We start from the raw sequence: 20,452 nt of genomic DNA, 5'->3' as shown, positions 1-20,452 counted from the left end.
CTCTCTCTCTCAATCCAATCTCTCTCTCTCTCTCTCTCTCTCTCTCTCAATCCAATCTCTCTCTCTCTCTCTCTCTCTCTCAATCCAATCTTTCTCTCTCTCTCAATCCAATCTCGCTCTCTCTCAATCCAATCTTTCTCTCTCTCTCTCTCTCTCAATCCAATCTTTCTCTCTCAATCCAATCTCTCTCTCTCTCTCTCTCTCAATCCAATCTCTCTCTCTCTGAATCCAATCTCTCTCTCAATCCAATCTCTCTCTCTCTCTCTCAATCCAATCTCTCTCTCTCTCAATCCAATCTTTCTCTCTCTCTCTCTCTCAATCCAATCTCTCTCTCTCTCTCTCTCAATCCAATCTCTCTCTCTCTCAATCCAATCTTTCTCTCTCAATCCAATCTTTCCCTCTCAATCCAATCTCTCTCTCTCTCTCTCTCTCAATCCAATCTCTCTCTCTCTGAATCCAATCTCTCTCTCAATCCAATCTCTCTCTCTCTCTCTCAATCCAATCTCTCTCTCTCTCAATCCAATCTTTCTCTCTCTCTCTCAATCCAATCTCTCTCTCTCTCTCAATCCAATCTCTCTCTCTCTCTCTCTCTCTCTCAATCCAATCTCTCTCTCTCAATCCAATCTTTCTCTCTCTCTCAATCCAATCAATTTTCAATTCAAATGCTTTATTGGCATGAAAGTTTACATGGAACCATATTGCCAAAGCTTACATAACAAAAAGTACAGTTTTCCAACATTCTGTAGGTGTCAAACAATTTTGACCTTCGTTGGGTACAGACAATATTAATTTAAACAGTCGTTGACCCTCGTTGGGTACATTCAGTATTAATTTTTAAACAGTCGTTGGGTATATTCGGTATTGATTTAAACATTCTTAATGTTTATATATGCTATGGGTGTGCTCGTTAGTCCCTCACTGTTCCTCAGGTTGTGACATGTTGTTACATATTGGGCACCAAGGTATGGTCTGTCTCCTTCTCCCAGGGCTAATCTTAGTTTTGACAGGTCATCCAATTCTTTGAAATCTGGGGTTGTTTGGCTGAGCTTGTCAAAATATATATTTCTTGTTGTGTTGAATTTTTCGCATTTTAGGAGGAAGTGCATCTCTGTCTCAACCTCGCCGGCCAGACATTGATCACATATTCTATTCTCTCTAGGCTGCCAGGATTTCTTGTATCTTCCTTTTTCAATTGCCAGTTGGTGGTCGCTTAGTCTGTACCTGGTGAGGGTCTGTCTCTGTTTTGTGTCTCTGATGGTCGAGAGATAGTCTGCCAGTTTATATTCTCTTTTTAGGGCCCGGTAACATTCTAATCTGCTTTGGCTTTTGGTTATTTTGTTCCAATGTTCCAGGTAGGTTTCTTTGCATTGTTTAATGATTTGGTTCACTCGGATTGGTGTTTGGAAGGCAGTGTTGGTCTGGGACTGGTCAGGGTCCGGCTGAGTAGGAGTACTTAATTTCAGTAGCAGCTGACTCAGGGGACTCATTTCTGGGTTCAGCTCTTGGGTCTGGAGGGCTTTAAAATGAAGGGTGTCTGGGGAACTAGATTTGAGGTGATTTAGAAAGTTTAGTGCTCGTTTTTGGATGTTTATTATCAGTGGGTATCTGCCTAGTTCAGCTCTACATACATTTGTTGGTGTTTTCCTTTGGGTGCAAAGAATGCTTCGGCAAAATTCTGCATGTAGGGCTTCTATTGTGTGTTTTTCCCATTTAGTGTAGCTATGGTGATTGAGTGGGCCCCATACTTCACTACCGTACAGCGCAATCGGCAGGATTATGCTGTCAAATAATTTGAGCCAGATTTTGATTGGAATTTGGATGTTGTAGAATTTTCTTTTTATTGCATATAGGGCTCTTCGGGCTTTTTCTTTTAGTGCATTCACTGCTATGCTGAAGCTCCCTGATGCTGTGATGGTTAGACCAAGGTAAGTGTAGCTCATAGTGTGTCCTATGATGGTATCACTGAGAGTAAACTGGTATTTGTTTTCCTGACAGCTGGGCCTTTTTTGAAAAATCATGATGTTGGTTTTCTTTAGATTTACTGTCAGGGCCCAATTTTGGCAGTATTTGTCGAGTAGGTCTAGTTGTTGCTGTAATCCTTGTTCTGTGGGAGACAGCAGAACCAGGTCGTCCGCATAGAACAGGGATTTCACTTCCCCATCTAGGAGAAAGAGACCCGGTGACTCGCTTTGCTCCAGCATGTCTGCTAACTCATTTATGTATATGTTGAACAGGGTCGGGCTCAAATTGCAACCCTGCCGGACGCCTCTTCTCTGGGTGAAGAAACCGGTGCGTTTGTCTCCAATTTTGACACCGCATTTATTTTTCAGATACATCGATTTAATAAGGTCATAGACTTTGCCCCCTATTCCACACTGAAGAAGTTTGTAATAGAGCCCTTCGTGCCAAATAGAGTCAAAAGCTTTCTTGAAGTCAATGAAACAAGCGAATATTTTCCCATTTTTTGTTTGGTGTATATGTTTTTCAATGAGAGTGTGAAGGGTATAGATATGGTCGGTGGTGCGGTGATTTGGAAGAAAGCCTATTTGATTTTTTCTAAGGATATTATGTTTGTTAAGAAAATCTAGTAATCTATTTAGAATACTGCAGAATAGCTTCCCTAGACAACTGTTGACACAGATGCCACGGTAGTTATTTGGGTCTGATTTGTTTCCACTTTTATATATGGGAGAGATGAGTCCTTGGCACCAGATATCGGGGAAAACAGCCTGAACGTAATATGATGTTGAATACCTTGAGTACAGCACCCTGCATCTCCATAGTGCTGAACTTGAGCATTTCATTTTGATGTTGTCTGGACCACAGGCTTTCTTTAGGTGGAGAGATTTTGTTTTTGTGGCCAGTTCTTTCCAAGTGATTGGGGAGTCCAGAGGGTTTTGGTTGTCTTTAATTGTTGCTTCTAATGTGTGGAGTTTTTCTGTGACATGATGTTGACTTGAGTTTGTTTCGTTTACTGGGATGTCTTTGTAGAGGTTTTCAAAATGTATTCTCCAGATGTCACCATCTTGGATTGGTAATGCTTGTAATTGTGTTGTACTCAGGTTATTCCACATATCCCAGAACTGATTTTGATTAATGGAGTTTTCAATTTCTTCAAGTCTTTTGTGGGTATAATTTTGTGTTTTGTTCCTAATGGTGTGTTTATATCTTTTGAGGGTCTCATTGTATCTAATACGCAGGTCTGGGTTGTTTGGTTGGCGATGCTTTTGGTTTGATATTTTTCTCAGGTCTTTTCTGGCATTTTTGCATTCGTGATCAAACCATTTCTCATTTTTTTGTCTTTTGTAACGTTTCCTCTTCTGTTTCACAAGGTCGGCTTTTACAGCTGCCTCATGGAAGATCATATTAATATCATCTATGGCCATGTTTACACCATCTCTGGTGATCTCATATAGATTTTCTTTAAATTTTGATATTTTACTTGTGAGATCAGGTGAATTTAGTGCTGTGATGAATTTATCTCCACTGTCTGGGGCCCATCTGTATGTCTGGTTTAGTTTATGGAGCTTACTGGGTTCCTTTTTTGTGTCTGTAGTTTGGGCAGGAAGTTTAAGGTACACATTTATTTGGTTATGGTCTGAGAGGGGGGATTGCTGCCTGACAGTGAATGCGTTGATATCGCAGGGGTCCATGTCAGTGATTGTATAATCCACCACACTAGACCCAAGAGTTGAGGAATATGTGAGTCTCCCTAAGGAGTCCCCTCTGAACCTACCGTTAACTATGTACAGGCCTAAGGCTCGGCAGAGTTGCACTACCTCCCTGCCGCTTTTATTTATTTCACAGTCAAGGTTGTTCTGATTTGTGATGGCTGGTGTGACATATAAAGGGGTCTGGCCAAACACATGGTTGTTGCCCTGTGGGTCTATGAAGTCAGGTTCACATCCGGTCCTTGCATTTAGGTCCCCACATAGTAGCACCTTTCCTTGGGCCTGGAAATGGCTGATTTCCATGTGGAGAGTATCAAATAACTCCTCTTCAAAATATGGCGATTCTATTGGAGGTATGTAGATCGCACATAAGTAGACATCTTTTTTAGTTATTCCTATATTTTTATCTAATTTTAGCCATTCATGTGATTTCTCCTGTTTTACCGGTGAGATGTGTTTATCCAATTCTCCTTTATACCACACCAAGATTCCCCCGGAGGTTCTGCCCTTGCGTGTTTTAGTGTTCTTTACTGAGGGCACAATGATTTCATGGTACATTGAAGGACAGTGGGTGGGCACGTCCTTTTGACACCATGTTTCTGTTAACACAATTATATCAATGTCTTTTATAGATTTTAGGAATTCAGGGTCTGTACTCTTCAGCCCAAAAGTTGAGGAGCGGAGACCCTGGATATTCCAGCAGCTTATGTGGAAAGAACGCATCTATATAGTTCAAAAATAAAGTAAAATGGACCTATTTTGTGGGACGGGTGTGAAAACACTAGTTTCTATAGATGTACAATGCTAAATGACAATTTAGTATAAATTCCATAAGGCATGCACATACTGCTACCTAATAATAGTAATATAACATAACAATAATAATAATTTAGTACATTCCTGTCCTGTTTTCCATCAGGGTGCTTATCATCGTCATGATCTTTCTCAGTTCTTGGTTTACAGTCGCCTGTGGTCTAAAGGGGGGTCTGGGGTCAGGTGCAATAGCACGGTTCTGTTGCTGGTTTTGTATAGGGGGTGGGGGACAGTGGTGGTCCTGTTTGGGTTAGGGCTCCCAATGGTAGAGGGGGTGGGAGGGGTGCGTCCTTTGGCAGTGTTTGAGGTTTTTTGCGAAGATCCACACCCGCTGTTTGAGTAGATGTAATCCATCATAGAGGTCCCCTGCGTTGATGTTTGGGTGGTGGGCCAGGTGGACGTTGGGGAGGGCAGCACATCCCATGTCGATCTCCCTGTTGGTGTTGTGGATTACATAGGCTAGGGTGTCCTCTCTGGGCAGTAGAGTGGAGATCACAATCCGCGCATCGGGGAATTCCTTGCTGGCCTTCTCCACCATCCTGCTCACTGCTCTAGCAGTGCCTTCATGTAGGGTGTGCAGGTCGTTTGTGCCTGTGTGGATCACAAGCCATTTTGGGCTTCCAAGGGTTTCTTTGTTCAGGATCTTCATTGCCTGGCCTGTGGTGCTGCACCGTTTTTTCAGGACTTGCTGACCTGGGAACATCCTCTGGGGGTCCAAAAACTTCCCGTTGGAGTCGGTCAGCAGGACCGCCTGAGGGGCTGGCTTTTCAGACTGGGTAGCAGTAGTCTGGGCAGGACTCAACTGAGGGCTGGTTTTTGACTGAGTTGCTGGGGTAGGCTGTGTAACAGGAGGGGGGTTTGGAACCTGCGGTGTGTTCCTGTTCTGGTCGCAAGGCAAAGAGGGTGTGGCATCCTCGTGTGGGGGGACATCCAACGGGTTCTGTGTCCCTGCATGTGTTGTTTTTGTGTCAGCCGGTTGTTGGACCTTAAGGGGTTTGTGTTGCCTGCTGAGTTCATTTTTCCGCCTTTCTACGGCCTCCTTCATTCTGTTTAGCTGAGAACGGATTTCTTTGATCTCATTTCTTTGCCCCTCCACGATCTCTCTCAACTTGTGGATGGTGGACTCGTTTTCCGTTTTCAGCTGTTTGAGCTCCTCCTTCGATTTCTTGGCCTGTGTTTCCCTGTATTCATTGAAATCGAGTTCTAGCTTGGACAGACTCTCCTTCAGCAGTTGGTTTGCGCTGAGAGATGTGGGAGGGGTAGAGATGGCCAGGGAGGTGTGTCTCTCTGCTGGACTCTTCTTCTTCCTCTGCTTGGCTCTCTTCATCCTCTTTTGCCTCATTTCCATAGGTCCTCTTTGCGCCTGCCTTAGCTTTCAACTGGGGGAATTCCTTTTCAAAGGAGTCCAAATTTTCTACATTCCCCTGTATCATGATCTTTCCTTTGTTGTTATAGTAGCTTATAGTTAGCAGGGGGTCATCTTTATCTAGATTTCCATCTTTACATATTTTCAGTCTGCCTCCCTTGCCAATACCTTCACTGAAGACGTGTGCGTAGTTTTTGCATAAAGTATCCTTCCATGAGGGAACGGAGTCAGTGTAGAATATGAGGTTGTTCTTCTTCCTAGTCCCTTTCTGATTGGCATAGTCAACGTAGAGGACCTCTGGGTTATTTTGTAGTGGTTTATCCTTTGCCTTTGCACTTTTGCAATGCTCAGGATATATCACTTCCCTGCTCTGTGTCATTGCAGTCGTTTGTTTTTATCGTAGCTAGATAACTTTTTTTTTGTGTGTCGTGTTCCACCTTATCCCACTTTTAAGTCCAAAAATTGAGAGTTTTTCAGGGGTTCATCTTAGGTACAGCTGCTCTTAAAAGTTTCTCTCTCTCTCTCTCTCTCACCGGGTTCCCTTCCCTCTTTCTCAAATTTTTTGGGCTCTCTCTCTCTCTCTCTCTCTCTCTCTCTCTGACTCTCTCTCTGACTCTCTCACTCACCGGGTTCCCGTCTCATTTTCCCGGGCTGTGCCGGTTTCCCCTCTCTGTTCTCGGGTGGTTTCTCTCGGGTTGTCTCTGGGTCTCGGGGCCGCTGTTTCTCTCTCCGGGTCCGGGGCTGTTTTTGGGGCCTCGCTCACTGTCAGGCACCGCGGTCTCTGGGCCTCAGTCTCCGGCCCCGGGCTCTCACTCTCAGGCCCCGGCCTCGCTCACTCTCCGGGCCCGGTGTTTGCCCGAGTTTCTCAGGCCCCGGAGTTTCTCGGGTTTCAGGCCCCGGGCTCGCTCGCTCTCTGGGCCCGGAGTTTCTCGGGTTTCTCTCGGTCTGCGGCCTGTTTCTCTCTCCAGGCCCCGCGGTCTCTGGGCTCTGTCTCTGGGCCTCACTCTCGGGGTTTTCTCGCTCTTTGGGCCTCGCTCTCTCCTGGTTTCTCTCCCGGTTTTTCCCCCGAGTTTCTCTCTCTCTCTCTCTCTCTCCGGGTTTCTCTCTCTCTCTCTCTCTCTCGGTCTCAGTGGGAGCACTCTCTCTCTCTCTCTATCTCTATCTCTATCTCTATCTCTATCTCTCTCTCTCTCTCCCCCTCTCTCTCTCTCTGTCTCAGTGGGTCTGGGAGCCGCTGTTTCCCGGTGCCTCCGGGCTGCTCCCCCTCTCCGACCCTGCGGTCTCTGGGCCTTGGTTCCCAGGTTCACCCTCCCCAGGCCTCGTACTCACTGTCCTGGCTCGGTCTGGGTCTGGGAGCCGCTGTTACCCGGTGCCTCCGGGCTGCTCCCACTCTCCGACCCTGCGGTCTCTGGGCCTCTGTCTCGGCCCGGCTCCTCGGGCCTTTCCCAGGCTTCAGGCTCCGTGCTGCGGCTGCTGCTCGGGCTCTGCTTTGGTGCCTCGCTATCCCGGTTTTTCCCCGGGTTTATTTTACTCTATCTCGCTGTCTTTTCTTTTTTCCTTTTTTTTCCCGTTTTTTCTATCTTTGGTGCTAATTTTGGCGGTCTTTTTCTTAGGTACTTAAACTAAACTAAACTGAACTAACTTAGACTAAAATTAAATCTCTCTCTCTCTCAATCCAATCTCTCTCTCTCTCTCTCAATCCAATCTTTCTCTCTCTCTCAATCCAATCAATTCAATTCAATTCAATTCAAATGCTTTATTGGCATGAAAGTTTACAGAGAACCATATTGCCAAAGCTTACATAGCAAAAAGGTACAGTTTTCCAACATTCTGTAGGTGTCAATCGATTTGACATTTGTTGGGTACATACAATATTACTTTTAAACAATATTAATTTTAAACAGTCTTTGTACTTCATTTGGTACGTTCAATATTAATTTTAAACAGTCTTAATTTTAAACAGTCCTCAGGTTGTGACATGTTGTTACATATTTGGCCCCAAGGTATGGTCTGTCTCCTTCTCCTAGGACTAATCTCAATTTTGACAGGTCATCCAATTCCTTGAAATCTGGGGTTGTTTGGCTTAGCTTGTTGAATAATATGTTTCTTGATGTGTTGAATTTTTCGCATTTTAGGAGGAAATGCATTTCTGTTTCAACCTCGCCGGCCAGACATTGATCGCATATTCTATTCTCTCTAGGCTGCCAGGATTTCTTGTATCTGCCTTTTTCAATTTCCAGTTGGTGGTCGCTTAGTCTGTACCTGGTGAGGGTCTGTCTCTGTTTTGTGTCTCTGATGGTCGTGAGGTAGTCTGCCAGTTTATATTCTCTTTTTAGGGCCCGGTAACATTCTAATCTGCTTTGGCTTTCGGTTATTTTGTTCCAATGTTCCAGGTAGGTTTCTTTGCATTGTTTAATGATTTGGTTCACTCGGATTGGTGTTTGGACGGCTGTGTTGGTCTGGGGCTGGTCAGGGTCCGGCTGAGTAGGAGTACTTAGTTTCAGTAGCAGCTGACTCAGGGGACTCTTTTCTGGGTTTAGCTCTTGGGTCTGAAAGGCTTTGAAATGAAGGGTGTCTGGGGAGCTAGATTTGAGGTGATTTAGGAAGTTTATCACAGAAATCACAGAAACCCCACAGTGCAGATAGAGGCCATTTCGGCCCATCGAGCCTGCACCGACACATATCCCACCCTATCCCCGTAACCCCACGTATTTAATCCCCCTAACACTAAGGGTCAATTTATCATAGCCAATCAACCTAACCCGCACATCTTTGGACTGTGGGAGGAAACCGGAGCACCCGGAGAAAACCCACGCAAACACGGGGAGAATGTGCAAACTCCACACAGACAGTCGCCCGAGGCCGGATTCGAACCCGGGTCCCTGGTGCTGTGAGGCAACAGTGCTAACCACTATGCCACCGTGCTCGTTTTTGGATGTTTATTATCAGTGGGTATCTGCCTAGTTCGGCTCTGCATGCATTTGTTGGCGTTTTTCTTTGGGTGCGAAGGATGCTTCGGCAGAATTCTGCATGTAGGGCTTCTATTGTGTGTTTTTCCCATTTAGTGTAGCTTTGGTGATTTAGCGGGCCCCATACTTCACTACCGTACAGTGCAATGGGCAGGATTATGCTGTCAAATATTTTGAGCCAGATTTTGATTGGGATTTGGATGTTGTAGAATTTTCTTTTTATTGCATATAGGGCTCTTCGGGCTTTTTCTTTTAGTGCATTCACTGCTATGCTGAAGCTCCCTGATGCTGTAATAGTTAGACCAAGGTAGGTGTAGCTCATAGTGTGTCCTATAGTGGTATCACTGAGGGTAAAGTGGTATTTGTTTTCCTGACATCTGGGCCTTTTTTGAAAAATCATGATGTTGGTTTTCTTTAGATTTACTGTTAGAGCCCAATTTTGGCAGTATTTGTCGAGTCGGTCTAGTTGTTGCTGTAATCCCTGTTCTGTGGGAGACAGCAGAACCAGGTCGTCCGCATAGAACAGGGATTTCACTTCTCCACCCAGGAGACGGAGACCTGGTGACTCGCTTTGCTCCAGCATGTCTGCTAATTCATTTATGTATATGTTGAACAGGGTCGGGCTCAAATTGCAGCCCTGCCGGACGCCTCTTCTCTGGGTGAAGAAATCGGTGCGTTTGTCTCCAATTTTGACCCCGCATTTGTTTTTCAGATACATTGATTTAATAAGGTCATAGACTTTGCCCCCTATTCCACACTGAAGAAGTTTATAATAGAGCCCTTCGTGCCATATAGAGTCAAAGGCTTTCTTGAAGTCGATGAAACAGGCGAATATTTTCCCATTTTTTGTTTGGTGTATATGTTTTTCAATGAGGGTGTGAAGGGTATAGATATGGTCGGCGGTGCGGTGTTTTGGAAGAAAGCCTATTTGGTTTTTTCTGAGGATATTATGTTTGTTAAGAAAATCAAGTAATCTACTATTTAGAATACTGCAGAATAACTTCCCTAGACAACTGTTGACACAGATGCTGCGGTAGTTATTTGGGTCTGATTTGTTTCCACTTTTATATATGGGGGAGATTAGTCCTTGGCACCAGATATCGGGAAAACAGCCTGAACGTAATATGATGTTGAATAATTTGAGTACCGCACCCTGCATCTCCATATTGCTGAACTTGAGCATTTCATTTTTGATGTTGTCTGGGCCACAGGCTTTCTCTCTCTCTCTCTCTCTCTCTCTCTCTCTCAATCCAATCTCCATCTCTCTCTCTCAATCCAATCTCTCTCTCTCTCTCAATCCAATCTCTCTCTCTCTCTCTCAATCCAATCTTTCTCTCTCTCTCTCAATCCAATCTCTCTCAGTTCAGTTCAGTTCAGTTCAAATGCTTTATTGGCATGAAAGTTTACAGAGAACCATATTGCCAAAGCTTACATAGCAAAAAGGTACAGTTTTCCAACATTCTGTAGGTGTCAATCGATTTGACATTTGTTGGGTATATACAATATTACTTTTAAACAATATTAATTTTAAACAGTCTTTCTACTTCATTTGGTACGTTCAATATTAATTTTAAACAGTCTTACTTTTAAACAGTCCTCAGGTTGTGACATGTTGTTACATATTTAGCCCCAAGGTATGGTCTGTCTCCTTCTCCTAGGACTAATCTCAATTTTGACAGATCATCCAATTCCTTGAAATCTGGGGTTGTTTGGCTTAGCTTGTTGAATAATATGTTTCTTGATGTGTTGAATTTTTCGCATTTTAGGAGGAAATGCATTTCTGTTTCAACCTCGCCGGCCAGACATTGATCGCATATTCTATTCTCTCTAGGCTGCCAGGATTTCTTGTATCTGCCTTTTTCAATTTCCAGTTGGTGGTCGCTTAGTCTGTACCTGGTGAGGGTCTGTCTCTGTTTTGTGTCTCTGATGGTCGTGAGGTAGTCTGCCAGTTTATATTCTCTTTTTAGGGCCCGGTAACATTCTAATCTGCTTTGGCTTTCGGTTATTTTGTTCCAATGTTCCAGGTAGGTTTCTTTGCATTTTTTAATGATTTGGTTCACTCGGATTGGTGTTTGGACGGCTGTGTTGGTCTGGGGCTGGTCAGGGTCCGGCTGAGTACTTAGTTTCAGTAGCAGCTGACTCAGGGGACTCTTTTCTGGGTTTAGCTCTTGGGTCTGAAAGGCTTTGAAATGAAGGGTGTCTGGGGAGCTAGATTTGAGGTGATTTAGGAAGTTTAGTGCTCGTTTTTGGATGTTTATTATCAGTGGGTATCTGCCTAGTTCGGCTCTGCATGCATTTGTTGGCGTTTTTCTTTGGGTGCGAAGGATGCTTCGGCAGAATTCTGCATGTAGGGCTTCTATTGTGTGTTTTTCCCATTTAGTGTAGCTTTGGTGATTTAGCGGGCCCCATACTTCACTACCGTACAGTGCAATGGGCAGGATTATGCTGTCAAAAATTTTGAGCCAGATTTTGATTGGGATTTGGATGTTGTAGAATTTTCTTTTTATTGCATATAGGGCTCTTTGGGCTTTTTCTTTTAGTGCATTCACTGCTATGCTGAAGCTCCCTGATGCTGTAATAGTTAGACCAAGGTAGGTGTAGCTCATAGTGTGTCCTATAGTGGTATCACTGAGGGTAAACTGGTATTTGTTTTCCTGACATCTGGGTCTTTTCTGAAAAATCATGATGTTGGTTTTCTTTAGATTTACTGTTAGAGCCCAATTTTGGCAGTATTTGTCGAGTAGGTCTAGTTGTTGCTGTAATCCCTGTTCTGTGGGAGACAGCAGAACCAGGTCGTCCGCATAGAACAGGGACTTCACTTCTCCATCTAGGAGACGGAGACCTGGTGACTCGCTTTGCTCCAGCATGTCTGCTAATTCATTTATGTATATGTTGAACAGGGTCGGGCTCAAATTGCAGCCCTGCCGGACGCCTCTTCTCTGGGTGAAGAAATCGGTGCGTTTGTCTCCAATTTTGACCCCGCATTTGTTTTTCAGATACATTGATTTAATAAGGTCATAGACTTTGCCCCCTATTCCACACTGAAGAAGTTTATAATAGAGCCCTTCGTGCCATATAGAGTCAAAGGCTTTCTTGAAGTCGATGAAACAGGCGAATATTTTCCCATTTTTTGTTTGGTGTTTATGTTTTTCGATGAGGGTGTGAAGGGTATAGATATGGTCGGCGGTGCGGTGTTTTGGAAGAAAGCCTATTTGGTTTTTTCTGAGGATATTATGTTTGTTAAGAAAATCAAGTAATCTACTATTTAGAATACTGCAGAATAACTTCCCTAGACAACTGTTGACACAGATGCCGCGGTAGTTATTTGGGTCTGATTTGTTTCCACTTTTATATATGGGGGAGATTAGTCCTTGGCACCAGATATCGGGAAAACAGCCTGAGCGTAATATGATGTTGAATAGTTTGAGTATCGCACCCTGCATCTCCATATTACTGAACTTTAGCATTTCATTTTTGATGTTGTCTGGGCCACAGGCTTTCTTTAGGTGGAGAGATTTTGTTTTTGTGGCCAGTTCTTTCCATGTGATTGGGGAGTCTAGAGGGTTTTGGTTGTCTTTAATTGTTGCTTCTAATGTGTGGAGTTTTTCTGTGACCTGATGTTGACTTGGGTTTGTTTTGTTTTTTGGGATGTCTTTGTAGAGGTTTTCAAAATGTGTTCTCCAGATGTCGCCATCTTGGATTGGTAATGCTTGCAATTGTGTTGTACTCAGGTTATTCCACATTTCCCAGAATTGTTTTGGATTGGTGGAGTTTTCAATTTCTTCGAGTATTTTGTGGGTATAGTTTTGTGTTTTGTTCCTAATGGTGTGTTTATATCTTTTGAGGGTTTCATTGTATCTAGTACGTAGGTCCGGATTGTTTGGTTGCCGATGCTTTTGGTTTGATATTTTTCTCAGGTCTTTTCTGGCATTTTTGCATTCGTGGTCAAACCATTTCATATTTTTATTTTGTCTTTTTTGATGCTTCCTCTTCTGTTTCACGAGGTCGGCTTTTACAGCTGCCTCATGGAAGATCATGTTTATATCCTCTATGGCCGTGTTTACACCATCTCTGGTGATCTCATATAGATTTTCTTTAAATTTTGAAATTTTACTTGTGAGATCAGGTGAATTTAGTGCTGTGATGAATTTATCTCCACTGTCTGGGGCCCATCTGTATGTCTGGTTTATTTTATGTAGCTTACTGTGTTCCTTTTTTGTGTCTGTAGTTTGGGCAGAAAGTTTAAGGTACACATTTATTTGGTTATGGTCTGAGAGGGGGGATTGCTGCCTGACAGTGAATGCGTTGATATCGCAGGGGTCCAGGTCAGTGATTGTATAGTCCACCACACTAGACCCAAGAGTTAAGGAGTATGTGAGTCTCCCTAGGGAGTCCCCTCTGAACCTACCATTAACTATGTACAGGCCTAAGGCTCGGCAGAGTTGCACTACCTCCCTACCGCTTTTATTTATTTCACGATCAAGGTTGTTCCGATTTGCGATGGCTGGTGTGACATCTAAAGGGGTCTGGCCAAACACATGGTTGTTTCCCTGTGGGTCTATGAAGTCAGGTTCACAACCGGTCCTTGCATTTAGGTCCCCACATATTATCACCTTTCCTTGGGCCTGGAAATGGCTGATTTCCATGTGGAGAGTATCAAATAACTCCTCTTCGAAATATGGCGAATCTATTGGAGGTATGTAGATCGCACATAAGTAAACATCTTTTTTTGCTATTCCTATATTTTTATCTAGTTTTAGCCATACGTGTGATTTCCCCTGTTTTACCGGTGAGATGTGTTTGTCCAGTTCTCCCTTATACCACACCAATATTCCCCCGGAGGTTCTGCCCTTGCGTGTTTTAGTGTTCTTTACTGAGGGCACAATGATTTCATGGTACATTGGAGGACAGTGGGTCGGCATGTCCTTTTGGCACCATGTTTCTGTTAACACAATTATATCAATGTCTTTTATAGCTTTTAGGAATTCAGGGTCTGTACTCTTCATCCCAAAAGTTGAGGAGCGGAGGCCCTGGATATTCCAGCAGCTTATGTGGAAAGAACGCATTTATATAGTTCAATAAAACGAAATAAAATGGACCTATTTTGTGGGATGAGTGTGGAAACACTATTTTCTATAATGCTAAGTGATGATTTAGTATAAATTTCATGAGGCATGCACATATATCTCTCTCTCTCAATCCAATCTGTCTCTCTCTCTCTCAATCCAATCTCTCTCTCTCTCTCTCTCTCTCTCTCTCTCTCTCTCTCTCTCTCTCTCTCAATCCAATCTCTCTCTCTCAATCCAATCTTTCTCTCTCTCTCAATCCAATCTTTCTCTCTCTCTCTCAATCCAATCTTTCTCTCTCTCTCTCTCTCTCAATCCAATCTTTCTCTCTCTCTCAATCCAATCTTTCTCTCTCTCCCAATCCAATCTTTCTCTCCCTCTCAATCCAATCTCACTCTCTCTCTCTCAATCCAATCTCTCTCTCTCTCTCTCAATCCAATCTCTCTCTCTCTCTCAATCCAATCTTTCTCTCTCTCTCTCAATCCAATCTTTCTCTCTCAATCCAATCTCTCTCTCAATCCAATCTCTCTCTCAATCCAATCTCTCTCTCTCTCTCTCTCAATCCAATCTTTCTCTCTCAATCCAATCTTTCTCTCTCAATCCAATCTTTCTCTCAATCCAATCTTTCTCTCTCTCTCCCAATCCAATCTCTCTCTCTCAATCCAATCTTTCTCTCTCAATCCAATCTCTCTGTTAAGTCTGTGGGTTGTATTATAAATAATCACACACTCCACTGTTAACAGAATAAAACACGTCTTTACTATTCAGCGGCTCGGGCGATTCTGCCCTAGTTAACGTATCACAACCCTTATATACTGGTGTGGTCACTATCGGTATTACAGTATACATGAGCCAATAGATAGTGCCACCCTAAAGTAGTGCTCTTAAAGGCGAACGGTTACATTCTATAGTTCCCTTAAAGGTAAACGGTTACATACACAACACTCCTCCCTTCCTAGCTTATTACTTACAGAATCCCGTTAAACATACAATCTTCAACTTTATATAAACAGTTTGCAGATATACTCTCGATGGAGTCAACGTCATATAACAATTTACAGATATACTCTCAATGGAGTCAACGTCATATAACAGTTTACAAACATACTCTCAGTGGAATCAGTTTACAGGTTCAGTCTCTGTGGGAACAGTTCATAAATTCAGTCTCTGGTATTAAATTCGTTCCAGACAGCATCCTCCATAGCTTTTTTTTTTTAACAGCTTGTACTTTCGTCCTGTTGAACCAGCAGTGCGGACTTATACAACCCACTGGCTGTCTTGATAATGTCCCTGGATTTTTTTTACAAATTTAGCACCTTTCGTAGTGTTCGGACTGAGGTAGTAGAAGTAATAATATTTTAAACAGTTATTATTTTCTGCTTCTTCTTTTTCTTTTCTGCCTTTTTGAAACTCTCCGAGCTCTTTTCCCGGCTGCCATCTGTAGCGCCACCAACTCTCTATGTTCCTTAGACCTTAAGTGCTTCCTCAGGATTTCAGCACTTTGGGAGTTCCCATCACAATTTGGGCAGACCACATCCTCATAACATTCGGTGTCACTCAACAGGTCAAAACCCTTCTTCAAGCAATCATATTCATCCTGCTCTTCCTCGGATGTCTGCCCTTCCTTCCCTCCTGGCCTCATTTGTGCGTTCAATCCTTTCCCTTCCTTCAGGGATTTCGTTATCAGGCTATTTAATCCTTCTACTGAAGTAGCTGTTTCCCCATTCTCCTGTTCCCCTGGACGTAATTCAGCGTACTCCTCCATTTCATCCATCATTTTCTCCAATGCTTTCATCTTCTCTTCCTCTTGTACTTTGGCTTCCAGTGCTTGGAGAAGTTGCGCCTCGATGCTCTCTAGCTCATGTTCAGGGCCCATTCCCAGTTGAAACTGTTCTTCAAGTCGGTCAACCTCGGTAATTGCCGCCTTATATTTGTCTTGGGCTTCCTTCCATATTTTTATGAGTTCTGCCATGTCTTTCACCTCTACATCCTCATCTATGTATGGAACTTCTACCGATGAGTCTGTCTTGGCCCTGAGCTCCTCAAGAATTTCCTGCAGCCTTTGGACTTCTTGCTCATGTTCAACCTTTAGTTGCTCATATACTTCCAACGAAACTAGCTTTTCGGAGGTTGCTGAGTTAACCCCCTCCAGAATTGTAGTCTGGGCCTGTTCATACTGTTTTTTCAACTTCTCGCACTCTGCTTGTAAGGAGTCGTAGAGAAGAACTGGAATAAAATCCTGGCTTCCTGAAGATTCCTCTTCATTTGTTTCTTTCGCAATTTCCTGTTGGAGTTCAGCCAAGGCTGCTATGCTATCTGCCTCTCGAAGTCTCACTGCCATCAACTCTTCTTTATTCTTGCAGTCCATCTCAGCCATTTCCCGTTTACTTTCATTTAACTGAGTGAGTAGTCCCTTATTTTGGGCTGAGAGATATTGCACCTTCTCATGTAGACCCTTGCACTCCTTCTCTGCTTGACATAGCTGATTACCGCTGATTTGGTTCTGCGTTTCAAGTTCCAACATCCTTTGCTTAGCTTCTTTCAGTTTCGCCCCTATAAGCTCCTCTTGCAACATGGCCACATTATTCTCATCAGGTAAAGAAGCGTTTCTCTTTTCCATGTCCAAGATTTGTTTCTGCATCTCCTTAAGAGCACCCTGTGATTCAACTTCTCTTAACTTTGCCTGCACTAGCTCCGTCTCTAATTGCAGAACAAAATCCTCAGTGCAGCGTGATTTGCCCTTCTGCTGTATCTCTAGATCATGCAAATATTCTAACCCCTGAACATCATCAGGGAGATGTGATCGGTAATTGGTCACGATGGCTCTATGGTCGCTCTCTGCTTGAGCCAGTAGGTTCTGTTGTCTTTCCAGACTCTCCCATTCGGTGTCATAGAACTTTTTCATTGTTTTCATCTCTTGTACGAGGCGGTAACTTAATTGTTCTAATTGTTGTTGTACTTTGAAATAGCGTTGAGTTCGAGCCCGGTGTTCCTCCGTAATGCATATGTCTGTAGCTTGAACAGACTCAGAATTCTCTGTCTTTATGCACGCCATCGATTTTCCAACCTTAGTCCGTGAGTTAATGTTAACCTTGTTTTTCATACATAAGCTGGACTTATCGTCTTCCGGCTCAGAGTCTGAGCTGCTTGTCTGCACCGAGTCCTCACTCGTCATTGCTTGTCGGTAGTGCCATTCCATGTCTATTTTCTTGATCCACTCCCGTCCTAGAAGTGGTGGTCCTCCCTCAGGTAGTACGTACAAATTCATTCTTGGGTGTACTTTACCCCTATCTCTCACCTTGACTCTTATCTTCCCCATGGGGTATACGCGATGCCCCGTGTATGTCTGTAATACGAACTTGGTATTTCTTAAGGGTATGTGAGAGAATAGTCGGTGGTAGTCCTTTTGGTTGATGACTGATACAGCTGATCCCGTGTCCAGCTCCATTCGTACTTGGACTCCAGCTATTTTTAGTGTGACCCAGATCGTCTGTAGATCAGTTACTTTACCCACATTGTGGATTCTCAGACTATCCAACTCCTGGCTGTTTGGGTCTGAGTCTGAATTTTGTTCGTCTGAACTCTTTTCAGCCACCTGATGCACCTTGTTGTACTTTTCTTGTGGTGGTGGCTTCCTTTGTTTGTTGGTCTTCTTTCTGGACCTGCATACCTTCGCGATGTGACCCAGTTTGCCACATTTCCTGCACTCTTGATTCTTAAACCAGCACTGATTCTGGTCGTGCGTTGTCTTTCCACAACGGTAGCATTTGGAAATGCTTGCAGTCATTTGGTCCACCCCGAGTGCCGCCGCCTTTAGCTGCATTTCCGCCGTCCCTTTCGCTGCGGCTTCGTGCGATGAAGCTATGAGGACAGCCCTGTCCAGTGTGAGGTCGTTTTCTTCCAGAAGTCGCTTCTGCGTTCCTTCTTTGGCCAAGCCGCATACGAACTTGTCCCGCAGCGCCTCTGTCAAATTCCCTCCAAACTGGCAGTATTTCGCTAGCTTACGCAGTTCGACTAAGTATTCCGCATTGCTTTCATCTTGCCTCTGGGTTCTGGCGTAAAATTTAAATCGTTCAGCCAGTATCAACGGTGTGGGGTTCAAGTGATCCTTCAGCACTGCTACGCTCTCTTCGAAGGTCTGGTCCACTGGTTTAACTGGTGCTATTAGATGTTTCAAGAGCCCGTATGTTTTTGCTCCCATCGAATTTAACAAAGTTATTGCCTTGGCGTATATGGCTACGCAATATATTCCTATGCGTTCCCCATACGTGGCCCTGTCTTCTATTTCAGCATTAAAATCATTAATATTTCCTCGCTTAGGCATCTTCTTCTCTTTCCGAGAACAGCACAAGTATTTCTTTACTTATTATTAATTTTCTTCTCTTCTTGAGAACACCACCAGTATTGCTTTACTTATTTCTTGTTTCTGAAAATTCTAATTAATTTTCTTCTCTCTTCTTGAGAACACCACAAGTATTGCTGTACTTATACTTATTTTCCCTCTCTTCTTGAGAACACACCAGCCTTTCTGAAAAATCTTATTACTTTCCTGAAATTCTTAATAATTTCCAAGATGGCGGTTTCCCGCTTCTTCCTTCTTCTTCAGCGGTTTCCCCGCGAAAAATGGCGGCTTTCCCGCGCTTCTCGCTCTCCCCGCCCACTTCGATGGCGGTTTTCCCGCGCTTCTCGGCGCTCTCCGCCCACTTCAATGGCGGTTATCACCCGTTCCCCGACGCTGACTTTCAGGCCGAGTGCGGGCCTTATCAGCGGATGCGATCGATGGCCCGGCTGCGCCTCGCACTTGAAAGCGGCCCCCGGCCTCTGGCTCACCCGCTCGCGCGGCTCTTGCTCGCTCCCTCCCGGGCTCTGGCTTACCCGCTCGCGCGTTTCACCGCGGCTCTTATCAGGGATTGCGATCGCCCTGTCTTTGCAGCCAACGCTGCGGCTTACCCACGAGGTTATGGAGGCTTCAGGGTCCTAATGCCTGTCGCTTCCAGCCTGTCGGTTCCAGACTGGTGAGGATTGAAACCTCTCTTCAACGTCCTGTCTTCGGACGAAGCCGCCGTGGAACAACTGCCGCAGGGTTCGAATCCTGACTCGTCGCCAATGTTAAGTCTGTGGGTTGTATTATAAATAATCACAGACTCCACTGTTAACAGAATAAAACACGTCTTTACTATTCAGCGGCTCGGGCGATTCTGCCCTAGTTAACGTATCACAACCCTTATATACTGGTGTGGTCACTATCGGTATTACAGTATACATGAGCCAATAGATAGTGCCACCCTAAAGTAGTGCTCTTAAAGGCGAACGGTTACATTCTATAGTTCCCTTAAAGGTAAACGGTTACATACACAACACTCTCTCTCTCTCTCTCTCTCTCAATCCAATCTTTCTCTCTCAATCCAATCTTTCTCTCTCTCTCAATCCAATCTTTCTCTCTCTCTCAATCCAATCTTTCTCTCTCTCTCCCAATCCAATCTCTCTCTCAATCCAATCTTTCTCTCTCTCTCCCAATCCAATCTCTCTCTCAATCCAATCTTTCTCTCTCAATCCAATCTCTCTCTCTCTCTCTCTCTCTCAATCCAATCTTTCTCTCTCAATCCAATCTCTCTCTCTCTCAATCCAATCTCTCTCTCTCAATCCAATCTCTCTCTCTCTCTCTCTCTCTCAATCCAATCTTTCTCTCTCTCTCAATCCAATCTTTCTCTCTCTCTCAATCCAATCTCTCTCTCTCTCTCTCTCTCTCTCTCTCTCAATCCAATCTCTCTCTCAATCCAATCTTTCTCTCTCAATCCAATCTCTCTCTCTCTCTCTCTCTCTCAATCCAATCTCTCTCTCTCTCAATCCAATCTTCCTCTCTCTCTCAATCCAATCTCTCTCTCTCTCTCTCTCTCTCTCTCTCTCAATCCAATCTCCATCTCTCTCTCTCAATCCAATCTCTCTCTCTCTCTCAATCCAATCTCTCTCTCTCTCTCTCAATCCAATCTTTCTCTCTCTCTCTCAATCCAATCTCTCTCTCTCTCTCTCAATCCAATCTGTCTCTCTCTCTCTCTCTCTCAATCCAATCTCTCTCTCTCTCTCTCTCAATCCAATCTTTCTCTCTCAATCCAATCTTTCTCTCTCTCTCTCTCTCAATCCAATCTTTCTCTCTCTCTCAATCCAATCTTTCTCTCTCTCCCAATCCAATCTTTCTCTCCCTCTCAATCCAATCTCTCTCTCTCTCTCTCAATCCAATCTCTCTCTCTCTCTCTCTCTCTCTCTCTCTCCCAATCCAATCTCTCTCTCTCTCTCTCTCTCTCAATCCAATCTTTCTCTCTCAATCCAATCTCTCTCTCTCTCAATCCAATCTCTTTCTCTCTCTCTCAATCCAATCTTTCTCTCTCAATCCAATCTTTCTCTCTCTCTCAATCCAATCTTTCTCTCTCTCTCCCAATCCAATCTCTCTCTCAATCCAATCTTTCTCTCTCAATCCAATCTCTCTCCATTCCATTCCATTCCATTCCATTCAAATGCTTTATTGGCATGAAAGTTTACAGAGAACCATATTGCCAAAGCTTACAGAGC

At 44.0% G+C, this 20,452-nt stretch overlaps 1 protein-coding gene across 3 annotated transcripts in view; it reads left to right on the top strand.

Annotated features, from left to right (window-relative positions):
• Positions 1 to 20,452, top strand: part of LOC147113748 (polyadenylate-binding protein-interacting protein 2-like) — a 96,894-nt gene that overhangs the window by 12,788 nt on the left and 63,654 nt on the right. The window lies entirely within an intron of this gene.

Source organism: Somniosus microcephalus, chromosome 8 (genome assembly GCF_052327205.1).
Source record: "Somniosus microcephalus isolate GS21.2 chromosome 8, FLI_Smic_1.0, whole genome shotgun sequence".
NCBI classification, from domain to species: domain Eukaryota; kingdom Metazoa; phylum Chordata; class Chondrichthyes; order Squaliformes; family Somniosidae; genus Somniosus; species Somniosus microcephalus.
The sequence above is the reverse complement of the archived record's forward strand: the minus strand, read 5'-3'. Positions and strand labels throughout refer to the sequence as shown.